At 36.1% G+C, this 16175-nt stretch overlaps 1 long non-coding RNA gene across 1 annotated transcript; it reads left to right on the forward strand.

Annotated features, from left to right (window-relative positions):
- LOC120196991 lies at nt 1–15774 on the forward strand. The gene is made up of 3 exons (XR_005523235.1): nt 1–59; nt 10245–10254; nt 15764–15774. It is a non-coding gene; the product is annotated as an uncharacterized LOC120196991 (long non-coding RNA).
- Nucleotides 15775–16175: the final 401 nt, after the last annotated feature.

The following is a 16175-nucleotide window of genomic DNA, read 5'->3' on the forward strand; positions in this document are numbered from 1 at the left end:
AGAGATTCAAATGACAAATTTGAAATAAGGTAAATTAAAATGCAGAAATGTTAAAGCTTGTCGATGATAGGAAGGTCTGCTCGTAGACAAACACAATATCAGAAAAGGACACTTGCAACTTTGAACCTCTTTAATGGACACTTTCAACTTTCCATAAAACCTATTTTACTGATAGGCCAAAAGTTGGGTCATGACATTCTCCCCCACCGAACTTAGCCATACTTCCGTCACTCCACTCGAATGTCTTGGGCTGATCATCTTGATACTCCTCGATGCTCGACTTGATGCAATTCTCCATATGATTTGCTTTACTAAACGCCCCGAATTCTGAGTTAGTAGGTTTGGATAAACCCGAGTGAGCTTTAGATCAACCAAGAGATCACTTAAAAGTTTTGGGTTAAGATATACTTGTTTTAGTTTGGGCTTGAGCCCATTAAGGCTTAAAAAGGGTGTTTTTATCTGGACAAACTGAGGACTAGATAGTAATTAAAACCTAAATTATTTCAAAGGCTAAAAATCCTTAATGTTTGCAAGGTCCATACGGTAGAAAGAGAGAAAAAGGAGGTTGGCTTCTTACATATATTGTTCTCATCCTTTTTTTCCCCATTCAAAACCATCTTCCTCTTTCTTGTAGCTTAGTTAAGATAAAACATGGTGAGCTATAATCCTAGTATGAGAATCTTGAGTTAAGTAGTGAAATCTTCATCTTTGAAGCTTCCATTTAACCCTTCCTTTCAAGTTTTGGCCATGAGAGCATTGTTAGGCGTTTAAGATGGGCTTTAAGTTCTAGGGTTCTTTAGTACTTTTAATCCATTTTTATAGATTAGGAACCGTGTTTCTAACATTCTTAATTCTTTATATGAGTTGGTGACTCATTTCACTGTTGAGATTAGTGAAGGAAGTAGGAAAGCTCTAAGGGTAAGGACAAGGAGAAACTTGTTCTTTTGCAACTTAGGAGTAAGGTAACACACCTATGCTCTCTTATACCATATGTAGGTCAAATATGTGTGTGTTCTTACTTGTATTTTGTTCATTGAGTATGTGTGTTTATTTATGTCGATTTATGGTCTTTAGATGTTTTAATGTAAACAAAGCATGCTAAATTACCTCTTATGATTCCCTACAACTTTATAAACTTATAATAACGTTTTAAACTTTATTGGGATAAATGGTTTGGTTTGGGTTGTGTTTTTAGTGGGAAATAGACTTTTCTATGCTCAAGTATCGGTACAAGATGAAATACTGATATTGTTTCTTCGTGTAGATTAAAACAAACGGTGTTTTGAGCTAGGAGTATCGATACTCGTTCATGTGGTATTGATAGTTTGGGCTTAGTATCGATGTAGTATTTTTTTTTAAAAATAGAAGCAAAATTTGGTACCGATATTCGGGGTAGTACAATACCTAGTATAAGAGTATCAATACTCTAGCTAGGAGTATCGATATTACCTAGCCATCTCAGAGTTCTATAGCCAATTTTGTTATCGATACCAAGGGTGTATCGACACTCAAGGGTAAGTATTGGCACCTCATCCTGAATTCACATCATTAGTATATGGTTGGGTGATGAGTTTGTAGACTCATAGGAGGTTAAACTTCCAATAGACACGAGGGTTGATGAGGTGACCTTATTCAGAAATTTTACCCAAGCCCTTATGCACATGGTGTGTGCATCCCGCACCACCAGCTCCTCCATTGCACCACCATAAGTCATGGTAGAGGCTTCGTCAGTACAACACCAACATCTATGGTTCTGGGATAACAATCCCAACAATGGACCAGTGGCTGAGGAGACTATGCGTACTCTTCATCAACTTTATTTGTCCATTGAGGAAACCTTATAGTGCATCACAACCTTGTAAAGGGTAAAGCAATCGATTGGTAGGGACCGTAGAGCTAGCCTTGGAGCCGGGGCTTCCCATGAGAGTACTTTCTGTCGATTTACAACAAAAGTATATTGGAGAAGCCTATATAAAGACTTAATGTGTAGTTCGCTCAGCTGGCTCAGGGCGACATGTTTGTGATGGAGTATGAGAGGGACTTTCTCTACTTGAGCCAATAGCACTTGAATTGGTAGCTATTGAGGATATGAGATGTTGAGGTTTAGAGAGGGCCTCAATATTGACAATCACACCCAGTTGGTAGCCAATCCCCTGCGAGTTGTGAGAACCAGGGTGTTGACCAACTTCGTAGGGCATAATCAAAGAACATCAAAGCTGGATAGGACACATCACACTTTAGCCAAGAGGCTAGGGATTTGCCTCAATATTGACAATCACACCCAGTTGGTAGCCAATCCCCTGCGAGTTGTGAGACCAGGGTGTTGACCAACTTCGTAGGGCATAATCAAAGAACATCAAAGCTGGATAGGACACATCACACTTTAGCCAAGAGGGCTAGGGATTTTCATGGATATTGGAGGTCCCCCTCTACAAACACTCATAAATTAGGTCATACCTCAGACCGTTAACTTCTTCTTAAGTGGCAAGCCCTAGTGGACTGACGAGGAGCACGATCCACCCTAGATGCGAGCATTGTGGTATCAAGCATCCGATAGTATGTCATCGGCTTGCTATGTTTGCGGCTCACTTGGCCACTTTATTTGAGATTGCGTTACGGTGAAAAGTGAGGCACCAACGTTAACTTAGAGGGTAACATTGTCTAGTTTAGAGATGTCACGACCTTCGAGAGGTGGTAGTTTCATTTCTGATAAGAATAATTGGGGTACTGCTAGGTCTATTTTCAGGCCTGTGTCGAGAATGGCTTCAAGATAGTATATTATGAGTACTTAGGATGAGTAGAACTACCAATTTCATTTTAGGTATGTTTACATTGTTTTCTTTTTTGTCAATGCATTAATGGATCCAAGGTCTACACATGAACGACCTTACTCATAGGAGATGTAATACCCTAATCCATTCTGACCCAAAGATCCATGAATAATGATACCACACGGAATAATCGAATGGCCAACCCAAAAAATTTCTGTTTAAAACATGTAATGTCATCAAAATCATTCATCATAAGTTGTGCGGAATCGAAATCGAGTTTACAAGATATAGGAGTTTCCAAAGTATGTACAAGACAATATTAAAGTTTAAAATCAAAATAGGGTTATGACTCGATTATACCAGGTACGCATAGGATGCATGCCATCTAAAATAAACTTAAGATACTCTGCAAATCTTTTGGTATGGAATGTACAGATGTGATAGGCTCCTTAACGATCCCCTCTACTAATCTACGCACAGAAACACATTCCATACGCTGAGCTCACAAGCTCAATGCCACGAGAATAACTATTCAATACTACATGTATTGATTACATGAACATGGCAGTGTGCTAGGTCTTAACATGTATAAGTACATAACAACACGAGATAGGCCAAGTAGTGTGGTCAAAGGAATTTATGTGCATCTCGGACAATATACTAGCCTATCTAAAGTGTGATAGTTTTTGGGTAAGGACCAAAATTTATGTCGTCGGTACTTAGAGCCCTTAGTTTACCTAAGCTATTCAATGGTCGGGTGAGGATTGAGATTCATCAATCATCGAAAGCTCACATTTCGAACCTATTTGAGCATAAGGTATGATTTCCAAATTACTTGCATCGACATTTATACCGATATGACCCAAAATTTGCATGCATCATATGCGTGCCATTATACAATTCAGATATTCATACACACAAAGGAAAATTTTCATAATGCTAGAATAACTCGGGTGACCTGAACGTTTCCCGAGCATTACACAGGCAAATTGTTTTCATCCTATCATGCTTCATTTCTAGGTGAGAATTGAGTTAACTTAATTTTTTGACTTTCATTTAATACTTGAGGCTCATAGGAACTCAGAAAACCCAAGCCCGAACCTCTAAAGCAAATGAAACCTAAAAATCATAATGGGTATCGAATCGATACTCACCATGAGTATCAATACCAAAAATAGCTTTGATGTTTTGGAAAATGTTTTGGTATCGACACTCCTATAAGGAGTATATATACTCTACCTGGGTATCGACACTCCTGTGAGTATCGATACCAAAATTAGATTCGATGTTTTCAAAAATGCCTCTATATTACTACCAACCCTATGAGTATCAATACTGGACCTCGAGTATCGATACTCGTTTAAGGGGTACCAACACTGCCCTTATAACTTGCTTGGTCTTTGCCTTTCAGGAAGAATAGTATTGGTACTGCTGCTATTTTAGTATCGATACCGATATACCAGAATACCCTATTTTGGGCACAAAAATGCTTCTAAATCTCATCCATACACTCTTCTAAGACTAGAAAAGCTTATTAAAGTATTATTTGAGGTCTTAGAGGTCAAAAGTTATCATCTTTCATGCTTACAAACAACAAAAAACGAATCTTTTTGTGAAATTACTCTAGCATTCTTATATGACATACTAAATACACATACATGACCTACATGCAGTATGATCAAGTTAGAATCATGTTACCTTGAAGCTATGTGATTGAAAAATGTGCTAAAATCACGTAAGGACTAACTTTTCTTTAGCCTTTAAGCTCTCCCCTTGCTCTTACACTAATCAAAACAAGTTTAATAGTTGTTAGCTCATTTTAAACCTTAGAAAGTGGCCAACAACATTTCCTTAAAACTAAAATCGCATAAAACGAACTAAAACTTAGAATTTCATAAACCCCCACTAAACCTGTTTTTGTGAAACTTGACCAAAACTTACAAATGTGGGTTGAATGAAATCTTAGGGGATGAAGGTTATAGTTCTTACCTCGAAGAATCAAATGTATACTTGGAACTCCTAAATTTTCCTACTTTACTTGGTTATTGAAGAGAAACGAAGCTAAAGAGAAGAGATGAAGAATATAAACTTTTGGGGACAAAGAGAAATATATTTCAGACGTGAGATCATCCCAAATTAATGGGAATCAAATATGTTTCAAATAAATGGGTAAAATATTCACCTAGTCCCTCCTTATTTGCTTCATGATTAAACACATCCCTTCTTAAGCTTATTAGGCTCATCATAAGCCCAACTCATCCATTTGGGTCCAAAGCTTGATATACTAAGGGAAATTCATTCTAAAGCCCAATCGAAAAAAATCTGAAACTTCTAACTATTTTGAGGCATTACAACTCTCTACTCCTAAGAAGAAATTTCATCCTCAAATTTTTTACCGACATAAAGATGTAATATTGAAGATGCATATCCTTTTTGGGTTCCCTTGTTGCTTCTCAACGCCATGGTTTCTCCATTAAACCTTTACTAATGATATCCTCTTACTTCTTAGCTCATTGACATCCCTAGCAAGGATTCAAATCGATTCTTCTTCATAAGTCAAATCTTAACTCAGTTCAACTAGTTCAAGGGGATAACATGGGATGAATCACATTGGTATATTTCAAGCATGGAGACGTGAAACACATTATCTCTCGAGGCAAAGCTAACCAATAAGCCATTGGCCTAACTCTCTCCAAAATCTCATATGGCCTGATGAATCACATGGTCGACTTACCCTTACATCCAATTGAAGTACCTTCTTCTAAGGGAAAACCTTGAGAAATACCTATGTCTGTCAAAAGGCTCTTTCAGATGACTCTGAGTTAACTCAGTTTCTCGAATCAAGTCGAGCCCTACTATCTTGCCTTCATTAAGCTCCGTCTAACACAAAGGAGTTATGCACTTGCACCCATATAGATCCATCTGAATACTTGCCTAATAACTGTTGTTGTACGTGAAATCTACGAAGTATAGATAATCCTCCCAACTATCCTTAAGATCCAAAATGGCGCATCGCATATCCTCTAAAATATGAATAACTTGCTAGAACTGTCCGTCTGTCTGAGAATGAAAGGCATTTTTATAATTTAGTTTGCTACATATAGTCTCATGCAGTGCTTTCTAGAACCTAGAGGTGAACCGCAGATTTTTTGTCGGAATATATAAATATAATGATTCCATGTAATCTCGCAATCTTGTGGATATACATATGACCCAATCACTCTAACGTGTAGTCCATACGAATAAAAAAATGAGTAGATTTAGTCAATCAATCCACTACAACCCATACAACATCATGTTAGAATCTCATCATTAGTAGACTAGTTAAAAAGTCCATCATCAATCTCTTCTATTTCCACTACAGAATCTAAATCACCTACAACAATCCTAAGGGAATCTGATGTTTCAACTTGACTTGTTGGCACACTAAGCACTTAGCAACAAACTCATACACTTCTCTCTTCATGCCCAACCACTAATACAATGGTCTGAGCTCTTGGTAGATCTTGTTTGCTTCTGTATCACCCTAATCCAGTCTGACCCGAAGATCCATGGACTATGATGCCACATGGAACCACATAAATGATCAACCCAAAAATTTATTTTCAAAATAATCATGCTTATCAAAATTTCATCAAATCATACGAGGAATCAATTTAAAGTTTACAAAATACGGGAGTCTCCAAATACGTACAAAATATAACCCATAGTTTAAAATCAAAATAGTTATGACTCGAATAAGTACAAGGTCCACATAAAATACATGCCCTCTAAAATAGACTCATGACATAATCTGCAATGGTGCTGGAATGTATGGATGCGATAGGCTCCTTGACGACCCCTCTACTAACCTATGCATGAAAACACATTCCATACGCTAAGCTAACAAGCTCAATATCACGAAAATAACTATGCAATACTACATGGATTCATATATGAGCATGTTAATGTGCAAAGTCTTAATATGCATTAGTACATAACAACGTGAGATAGGCCAAGTAATGTGGTCAGAGGAATTTACATGCATCTCAGTTAACACACTAGCCTATCTAAAGCATGATAGCTTTGGGTAAGAACAAAAATTTACGTGCATTGGTACTTATATCCTTTAGTCTACCTCAAATATCCGATAGGTCATGTGAGGATCAAAATTCAACATGCATCGAAAGCTCTCATCTCGAACCTAGTTAAGCATATGACACAATTTTAAAATTTAATTGCATCAAAATTCGTATAGGTATTACCCGATATTTACATCATCATATTTGTACCAGCAGACAATATCCGGATACTCACAAGAAAGGATGAACGTCATAATGCTAGAGTAAATCGAGTCTCCTAGCTGTTTCCCGAGCATCATATAAAGGCAAATCTTATTTCATCCTATTGACAACTGTCGTTTTGATGTCAAAATAAATTCCTTCTTCTCAATTGATAAATGAAGATAATACCAAGTAAAGAGAAGGGTCGAATCCACAGGGACTTAGAAAATTATAAATTTCTATTTGATTTGTTTAAGCCAAGCGTGATATAGTAAACAAGGGGTTTGGTAAAAAGATAAGTAATAAAAGGGATTAAAAAAGGCAATTTTAATTGAAAATAAAAGAGTGTAACGTTGAATATGGTAAAAATAGCCTCAAGCCTCGCTTTGAGTTAATTTCCTTTAGATCATCGAATTAGTTTTTCCCTTCAGGATTCACGTTGGTTACTTTGTCTATAAGGGCAATCCCTGTAACTCTACTTGTATAATGAATACCCAAGGCAATCTTTGATTTTGGTTTCGGAAATTAATTTAATCAACATCAATTGTCGTAGATCAATTACCGTTTAAGTTCGTGGTGACCAACTTGGATTGTTGTTTCAATAACTCTTAATTCGATCTCAATTCCCTCTTGGCGAAGCTATATCACAAAGTGTGTTCTCAGGAAGTAACGTGCTTTCAATAAGTCGAATATTCCTCCCACATTTAATTACAACAACCTATTGACCAAAGTCAATATTTGATTTGAAAACTATTTGATTTAAAAAAAATAAGCGCAGAGATTAAGAGAGATATTCCGAAGTTATTAAGGGCTTGTTTCAATTCTCCCGTTGGATTTGAGTCATCGCTTTAGCTCTCGGCTTATGAAAAAATTTAGCTAAGCATGAAAAAAGTCATACTAATGGAACTCTGCTTTGTTTTTAATTTAGCTAAGCATATTTAAAAAAAAAGCTTTAAAATAAAAAGAGAAATCTAAAACTTGAGGGAAAAAATAAATAAAAGAGAAAGCTTTAATAAAACTAGAAAGAAGTAGAAGATTGTAATATGCGTTGTGTTTTAGGCTTACCCCAAGAGGGTATTATAGCCTCTAAAAAACCTAGAGAAAAATAAAGAAAATAAAATAAAATAATCCTAAAGAAAATTTTCCTAAATTCAAACTTTAAACAAGTCTCCTAATCGAACTCTGCTATTCCGTCTTCCAGAAGGTGCGTTGACTAGATCTTCTAGAAACTGCCGCTGACTGAACCTTCTAGAAACTGTCACGTCAGACCGTGTCATGCCCATGTCTCCAGCCATGACCAAATAATAAAAATGAAGAATACGCCCGTTTTACCACTAATTCTAGAAAGTAAGGCCCTACACGAAAACAAGCATAACACAACCAAATTAGTAGAAAAAATCCATAAGATTGAAGAATTAACAAGCAAATACTACCGATTTTGAACACTAATCAAATTACCCTTCACTTATCTCATGCTTTTCCTCAAGTATGATATAATCAAATAAGTCAAAAATTCCATTTACATTTCTTTGTCAAGTTTCACATTCAAGGAAGCAAGGTAGAGACCATAATAATTATTCAAGTCAAGAAATCAATCAATTGAACATCACCAATTGGAACAAGTCAAATGCAATTGTCACATCCATTCATTTATCAATATCAATTCTCATAACTCAACACCTTACAGATTCACTTAAATCACTCAATGTGTTTTGGGTATAGAAACGCTCAATGTCAGAACCGACACGATATTACCATAGTTCTGCAAGGAAATCAAATCTCCACTACTAATGAGAACACGATGTATATCAAAGGGCCTTTTATTGGTTGTAATGGGGCTTAGGTAAAGGTGGGGAAAAGGCTAAATATATGGCTCAAAATTAAATGCAAGGAACTAACAAATAACAAGTTCAACTCCATCAAATCATTAAGCACAACAAGATAAAAAGAAAAACTATCAAACAACAAAAACAAATTCGAAATGCATTTGATATTTTTCTTTTTCACATTTTTGTTGTTTTGTTTTCCTTTTTTTTTTCATTTCTTTTCTCCCTTTTTTCTGAACAACTTCTTTTGTTCTTTTCTTTCTTTCTTTTTGTTTAGAATTGCTTGTTGTTTCAATCTCTTTTTTTCATAGAGCATACATCGGATTAACTGTTCACTTGCCCTAAAAATGGTAGAAAAGAGTGATAAAATAAAAAGGATTGGGTTTATGAATATGGTGAAAACCAAGAATGAAAATAGGCTCAAGAGTGGTTAACTAGGGGAAAATGCATGGGTAGGCAATTTTAGTTGGGAAAATGGAATGGTAATCCTAAGGTGCCCAAATCATTTTTAAGCATCATGTTCATTGTAATCTTGACAGTATTAAAATGCGGGATCTAGAATACAAATTTCAATTTCGACACACTCAATCCAACAAAATGAGAGCAAATGATATGCTTGTAAAGGCTCAAATCTCACCAAATTGTTTTCATGCATTGAGCTAAGCACATTTCAACCAAAAAAATTATGTAATATCACAAAAATACCAACTTGATCACAATTCATGCTATCCACTATCAAGAACATCCTAACCTAAACAATCATGTGTTCCCAAACAATCATGGCATACCAAAATATTCAACAAAAAGAAGTTCAATGAAATTTTTCGCAAATCCAATCAACACATACTAGCATCAAAACATAGAGATAAGCAAAGAGAAATTCAATCTAGACTCTACTCCCCCTCACTTAAAGTGTTTTGCCTCAAAACGTATAATTAAAGTACTAGAGAAGAAATAGAGCTCCCCGGATTTAATGTCGACCACGACCATGGCCACGACGAAGAGGAACGACGAATTGAGCTGTTCGGGTTGATGCCGTGAACTAGAAGTATGGCCATGTGGTGTCATCGGTGGAAAACCATCATCAAAATCCTCTATAAAACCATAAATCGAATGGTACATTAGTAACAGTTGAACAAAAATAGGATCAAAATTTATCTCTGAATGCATTGAATACGACTGAAAATTGATGGGCATGGTCGAGAGGAAGAGGAAACCATAGTTGGCATAGACTAGAAGGATGGGATGGAGAGCGTGGCGGTGATGAACGACAGACAGTGCTCTCAGTCCAGGGCAGAGGAGCTGCGACGTCACCTGATTGGTTTCTCACCATTGTGGAGTGGAAGGTTTGAAGCATGTTAGCACAAGCGTAGTGGTTCGGTAAGGCCGACGACGGTGAGGAGAGGAAGTAATCAGTTGGAGGGAGTGGAAGCATTTTTGGGGAGGAGAGTAAAAGGGAGTGTAAAAGTAATTTGAAATTGATAGAGATAGGGATGGGGTACACAATCAAAGTAAGAGAATGATAGGATTGGTGGAGTGGGATAGGAGACAGAATGTTAACAAAAAAGGGGAAAACAATTTGGGATTTACTAACGTGCGTCGGTCTCCTTATAAGTGTGCTAACGTGCGCCGTAGGAAAACAACGGTATCGATACTATCAAAGGAGTATCAATACTACTATATGGAGTAATATCGATACCATTTAATGGTATCGGTACCATTTTGAGGTTCTATTTTTATGGTATCGATACTGCTAAGGCAGTATCGGTACTACACTATTTTGCTGACTTTACACTGCTCCTGGGGTTTGAATTTGGCATTGTTCGAATTATAATTTTGTAAATCTTATTCGTTTAAGCTTTATTAAAAACATTTGGTTCCTGAAAAATAAAAATAAAAATTAAATGAAACTTGCTCAATCGAAATAAAATAAAATAAATGTAACCAAATTAAAAATGGGTTGCCCCCCAAAAATTGCTTTGTTTAACGTCGATTAGCTCGACAATCTGATTCAGACTACATGTTCTAAGAGAAATACTTTTTCCACTTCATACACTTTTTCCAACTAAGAATTTCCTTATGAGAAATTCTACGATTGTATAATTATTTTATTTTCTCCTTGTATAATTTGGCATTCTCATAGGTTATTCTTTGGATCTTTTTTTAGCTTTGAAAGCTTATCCGAAATAACAGTGAAGTAGCTTTTTTTTTTCCTAAAAAGGCACTCTTTAAGTTTTTCGGCATTTGTTTCAGTTCTATCTCAGGTGCCTGTAAAATAGAAGGGAGACCTTTAGACTTAGAAAGAATCGAAAGTAAATCAGAATGAATAGAAAATAAAGTTTCCAACTCCCTGATTTCCTCATTATGGTCTTCTAACTCCTTGCATAGTTCAAAAGATACATTAGTTTCTATAAACTAATTTTCCAAAGGATCAATAATATCAACATAATTTATGCTCTCCACTTTGTCTAGGTGTTTCATTGCCTTATACACATCAAATTTAGCGACCTCACCATCAAACTCCATGGTTACAGTCCCTTCTTATATCAATCCTTGCGTTCTCAGTTCTTAGAAAGGGACACCCTAATAGAATATCGGATGAAGTATGGTACGATCATCTCCATATCAATTACATAAAAATCAGCAGGAAATATTAAATCGTTTACCTCCACCAGGACATTTTCCAAAAGTCCTTCTGGGTAGAGGACAGATCTGTCGGCAAGCTGAACTGACATTTTGTATCCTTCAAGGGCTCATTAGTAATCATATTGTAAACAGAGAGAGGTATTACATTAATAGAGGCACCAAGATCACACATGGCTCGATTTATCCCAATTTTACCAATTTTACACAGTATTGTGAACATACCTTGGTCTTTCAGTTTTAGTGGCAACTTTTTTTAGAATACAACGGAGACATGCTCTCTTATATTACCTTCTCATTCCCGGTAAGTTTTTCTATTTGTTGTGCTAAGGTCATTCAAAACCCGAGCATTCCTTGGAACTTTTGGATAACTTCAAGGAGAGGTATATTGATTTCCATAATCCAAAATACGTCTAATATTTCTTTTCCTCAACTTGTTTATGTTTTTAACTAACCTCGACGGAAAAGGTGGTGCCATGTCATAGAGAGATGGAATTGTACCCGTTTATTATTTGTCACTCTACTTTTGGGATCTTGATCAGTAGTCTTCTTCTCTTTTTGGTCAGCATCTGATCGAACAGGTGGCGCCACTACGTACCACTCCGAAGAGTGATGGCAGTGACATTCTCCCTTGGGTTTATCTCAGTTTGAGACGGAAGCTTACCTGTGATTCCAAGTGGCCGACGGTTTGAGCAGTTGACTTCTCTATTTGTTAATCTCTTGGAAGTGGACTTCAGTACGAATTTGGAACTTTCATGGGAAAGTGCTAACCTCTCGATAATTGACTCTAATCATGTCTTCTACTGCTGTTGCGGTAGTGGAGGTGGCCTTGGTTGATAAGCTTAATTTGGCATGAGTTTTGAACATAATTAAAGTTCGGATGATCCCTCCATCCTGGGTTGTAAGTATTGCCGTAGGGATTGTAAGCTCTTTGGGGAGGTCCTAAAAAGTTCCCGACTGTCTGACTTGAGCTGATGTGTCATCTTGGATCAGTAGACAACCGTCTTGGATGATCAGGTAATGCACATATTCCCATAATCTGTTTGGTCCTGACTTTCTTACAACAAGAGTTGACAGCTTCAGTTAATTTATCTATCTATTTTCTAAAGAAGATGAACTTATCTCATGAACCCTTCGAGGAGGTTCATTATTTCTGAGAAATTGTTGGTATTTGCAGCCATTGTGGAAATTTAGTCCCTAGCCTCAGTAGGAGTCATTTCACCAAGGCTCCACCACTGGGAGCATCGATCATCTTCATTTCCAAGGGAGTTATCCTTCATAAAAGTAATGAATGAGTGTTGTTAGTTAACCCATATTGTGGGCAACTACACATAACTTTTTAAACCTCTACCAGTAGTCATAGAGTGACTCTCCATCTAGCTGCTTGATTCCAAGTATTCTCCTTCGTAGTTCACTGACTTTCGTCGTAGGGAAGAATCTGTCAAGAAAAACATGAGTCATTTGAGCCCATGTAGTAATAGAATTAGGGGCAGATAAAATAACCACTCCTTAACGGAATCAGATAAGGAAAAGGAAAAGCTCTTAGTTTGATTTTGTCATTGGTTACTCCCGTTTTCTCATGCTGGAGTAGACCATACGAAATTCCGTGAGATATTTATGCGGATTCTTGTTGGAATCCACAGAATGTAGGGAGGAGATGAATAAGGTCGTTTTTTAACTGGTATAGAGTTTTGCCTTTGGAAAATCAATGCACAAAGGCTCTTGTTCAGTAGGTGCCGCAACTAACTCTTGATAGTAGGATCGGCCATCGGAATTGGTCTGTATTAACAAATTCACCTGAATTGATTCTGATTTTGGATTTGATTGTTGTCTCATTCTTTCCCGAAGCTTAATGTGTGAAAGTTCTCTAGCTTTAGCTTCGATTTCTGGGTTGTACTCACTAATGCGCCCGGATTAGTCATTGTCATAAATCAAAAGCAAACAAAAATTGTAACTTGGGCGAAGTCCTGAGAATGGCGCCAATTGACAACTGTTGTTTTGATGTCAAAATAAATTCCTTATTCTCAACTGATAAATGAAGATAATACGTAGTAAAGAGAAGTAAGGGTCAATCCATAGGGACTTAGAAATTATAAATTTTGTCTGATTTATTAAGCTAGTGATGAGTAAATAGGGGGTTTGGTAAAAAAGCGATTAAGTAATTAAAGGGATTAAAAAAGGCATTTTAAGTGAAAAAAAGAGTGTAACGTGAAAGTTGAATATGATAAAAATCGAATTAGATTTTCCCTTCGGGATTCACATTGGTTACTTTGTCTACAAGGGCAATCCCTGTGACTCTACTTGTATAAGAATACCCAAGGCAATCTTTGATTCTGGCTTTAAAAATTGATCTAATCAACATCAATTGTCGTAGATCAATTACAATTTAAGTTTTTCGACTGACTCAGATTGTTCCTTCAATAACCGTTAATTCTGATCTCAATTCCCTCTTGGCGAAGCTATCTCACCAAGTGTGTTCCCAGAAAGTCGAACGTGCTTTCAATAAGTTGAATCTTGCTCCCACACATTTAATCACAACAACCTCTTGACCAAAGTCAATCTTTGATTTTGTAAACTATTTTGATTTTGAAAAATAAGCGTAGAGATTGAGAGAGATATTCTGAAGTTATTAAGGGCTTGTTTCAATTCTCCAGTTGAAATTGAGTTATCGCTTAAGCTCTTGGCTTATGAAAAAAATTAGCTAAGCATGACAAAAGTCATACTTAGAATATTTAAAATAAATCTTTAAATAAAATGAAAAATTGAAAACTTGAGAAAAAATAAATAAAATAGAAAGCTTTAATAAATCTAGAAAGAAGAAGAAGATTGTAATCTGAGTTGTGTTTTTAGGCTTACCCCAAGAGGGTATTTATAGCCTCTAAAAACCTAGAGATAAATAAAGAAATTAAAATAAAATAATCCTAAAGATATTATTTTTCCTAAATTCAAACTTTAAAACAAGTCTCCTAATGCAACTGCCCGTCCGTCTTCCAAAAAGCGCACTGACTAGATCTTCTAGAAACTGTCGTTGACTGGACCTTCTAGAAACTGCCACTTTAGACCGTGTCATGCCTAGAGTCGTGCCCATGTCTCCAACCATGACCAAATAATAAAACAAATGCAGAATGCACCCATTCTACCACTAATTCTGGAATGTAAGGCCCTGCACGAGAATAAGCATAACACAACCAAATTAGTAGCAATAAATCCATAAGGTCGAAAAAATTAACGAGCAAATACTATCGATTTTGAACACTCATCACCTATCTTTGATTTCTAGGTGATAATTGACTTAATTTTTGTTTTCGTTTTCATTGAATACTTGAGATTTTTACGAACTCAAAACACAGCCTGACCACAAAACCAATTAACCAAAATTGCCCAAAAAATCATTGTGGTATCGATAATATGCCAACAGTATTGATATTGAACCCTTAGGTATCGATACCCACCTGATTATCGATACCAAATTTTGCTTCAATTTTTTGAAAAATAACTTGGTATCGATACCCCTAAAGGGAGTATCGATACTCTACCTTTGGTATTGATACTCCCATGAGTATCAATACCAAAATTAGCTTCGATATTTTCAAAAATGCCTCAGTATCAATATTGACCATCTTAGTATCGATACTTAACCCGAGTATCGATACTTCTGAAGGGTATCGATACTTCCCTTATAAGTTTCTGGTTTTTACCCTTCATGAAGAACAATTTCAGTATTGGAAGAACAATACCGATACCAGCAGACCTTCATGGTCTATTTTGAGCACGAAAACATACCCAAAATTCACTCAAACACTCCCTTAAGATTACCAAACCTTATTAGAGTCATATTTGAGGTCTTAGAGGTGAAAAAGTACCATTTTTCATGCTTGCAACACACAAATACGGAAGTTACCATGAAATTAATCAAACATGCTTCTATGAATAAACATACCATGAATATTCATAAAATGAACTACATATGCTATGGTCAAGTTAGAATCGTGCTACCTTGAAGCTAGGTGACTGAAAAACATTTTTAAATCACCTAAGAACTAGCTTTTCCTTTCCTATAGTCTTCGAGCTCGCCTCTTACTATTGCACTAATCCAAACAGTTAAAAATGAGTTATTAACTCATTTTAGAACTTAGGAAGGTGTTAAAATGATCCTAGAACTCAAAACTCTCCTAAAAATGGACTAAACCTCAAGATTACATAAACCCCTCTAAAACCCGTTTTTGGTTAACTTACCGAAACCTTGTAAAAAGGTCTCAAGTGGAAGCTTGGGAGATGAAGGTTATAGTGCTTACCTTAAAATTCTCTAATGAGGCTTGAGTTTCTTAAAGTTCCTAGCTTTAGCTTGGCTTGGAAGGGGAAAATAATAAAGAAGAAGACAAAGCATGAGAAAAAAAGAGGAGCAATGGTTTAGATGTGATATCATCAAACAATTAAGGGGATTTAACTTTTCTTTAAAAAATTAGGATAATTATTCTCCTAGTCCTTCCACATTTCAGACCAGAATAAAAACAACCTTTTAATAACTTGTTGGGTGATAACTCCATAAAAAGACTTTATTTTTAGTATTTTTACTTAATTTATTGCTCATATAAACTAAGTGGTCATAGCATATTAGTTGCATTTAGTTGCATTTAGGTTATAATAACATGTGGTGGATAATTTTTGCCTAA

This window comes from Hibiscus syriacus, unplaced genomic scaffold, assembly GCF_006381635.1.
Source record: "Hibiscus syriacus cultivar Baekdansim isolate YM2019G1 unplaced genomic scaffold, ASM638163v2 tig00117038_pilon, whole genome shotgun sequence".
Lineage (NCBI taxonomy): Eukaryota > Viridiplantae > Streptophyta > Magnoliopsida > Malvales > Malvaceae > Hibiscus > Hibiscus syriacus.